The sequence below is a fragment of the Oncorhynchus nerka genome, linkage group LG27 (assembly GCF_034236695.1).
Source record: "Oncorhynchus nerka isolate Pitt River linkage group LG27, Oner_Uvic_2.0, whole genome shotgun sequence".
Classification (NCBI taxonomy): domain Eukaryota; kingdom Metazoa; phylum Chordata; class Actinopteri; order Salmoniformes; family Salmonidae; genus Oncorhynchus; species Oncorhynchus nerka.
Window position 1 is genome coordinate 99,530,602 of NC_088422.1, and position 1,246 is coordinate 99,531,847.

Here is a 1,246-nt window from a genome sequence, read left to right on the forward strand (position 1 = left end):
TAGAGACACATATTTCCCTCAGATTATACAGACCCACAAAAAATTGAAAACAAATCCAATTTTGATAAAGTCCCATCTATTGGGTGAAATACCACAATACCACAAGAAAAGGTCGACCAGTGAAGAACAAACACCGTTGTAAATACAACCTATATTTATATTGATTTATTTTCCCTTTTGCACATATTTCCAACACTGTATGAAGAAATAATATGACATTTGAAATGTCTGTATTCTTCCGGAACATTTCAGAGTGTAATATTTACTGTTTATTTTTGATAGTTTATTTTAACTTTGGTTTATTATCTATTTCACTTGATTTGAAAATGTAAACATATGTTTCTCATGACAATAAAGCCCTTTCAATTGAATTGAGAGAAAGAGAGAAAGAGAGAAAGAGAGAGAGAAAGAGAGAGAGAAAGAGAAAGAGAGAGAGAGAAAGAGAGAAAGAGAGAGAGAGAAAGAGAGAGAGAGAAAGAGAGAAAGAGAGACCCTCTGACTTCCTCTATACTTCTCGTCTAATATTTCTATCAATATTTCTTCTTACCATCATGATAAAGACCCCGCCCCCCGCCCCCCCCACCCCCCGTCCACCTTGTTCCACATTGTTCTGGAAATGTGACTGATTGATCAGACCAGTGGATGAACATAACAGTAAAGATTAAGAGGATGAGTAATAAGCAGCATGTGCTTACACAGCGCTGTGGACTAATCCTGCCCCCACCACCGGGTCCCCACCGTCTCCCCTTTAGAGGAGCAGACACCAGTCAGGACCCACAGACACACACACAGCTCCCGGACAAGAGGGAGCCCCACAGTGTTAACTAACTTCCATTGTTCAGCAGATCCACACCACTGTTACAGAGACCAAGAGACTATCCAGGACCTGAGAGAGAGAGAGATCATCGTATCTCCCAACACCAAGGGACAGAGGAGCCCCACAGTATTAACTAACTTCCATTGTTCAGCAGATCCACACCACTGTTACAGAGACCAAGAGACTATCCAGGACCTGAGAGAGACTGAGAGATCATCGTATCTCCCAACACCAAGGGACAGAGGAAGGAGAGGCAATCGGATGGGACATCCAGTGATCATAAGGGGAGTTGATCTGGACTGAAGAGGAACTGACCGGCCGTCTGCCAGTCTGACTGTGGACACGAGGAGCCAGTGACAGCTACCCATCCATCAGCACACTTCTCCAATAGATTGGCAGTGACACTTTGACTAACTTTTCCCGCATCAT

The 1,246-nt window shown here is 43.3% G+C and overlaps 1 protein-coding gene across 1 annotated transcript in view; it reads left to right on the plus strand.

Annotated features, from left to right (window-relative positions):
* Positions 1-756: 756 nt before the first annotated feature.
* nr2e3 (nuclear receptor subfamily 2, group E, member 3) overlaps positions 757-1,246 on the plus strand; it is an 8,720-nt gene continuing 8,230 nt past the window's right edge. Inside the window, exon 1 of the mRNA XM_065012430.1 lies at positions 757-1,246. This exon is cut by the window's right edge and continues 314 nt beyond it. The gene's annotated coding sequence lies outside the window, so the exon portion shown is untranslated.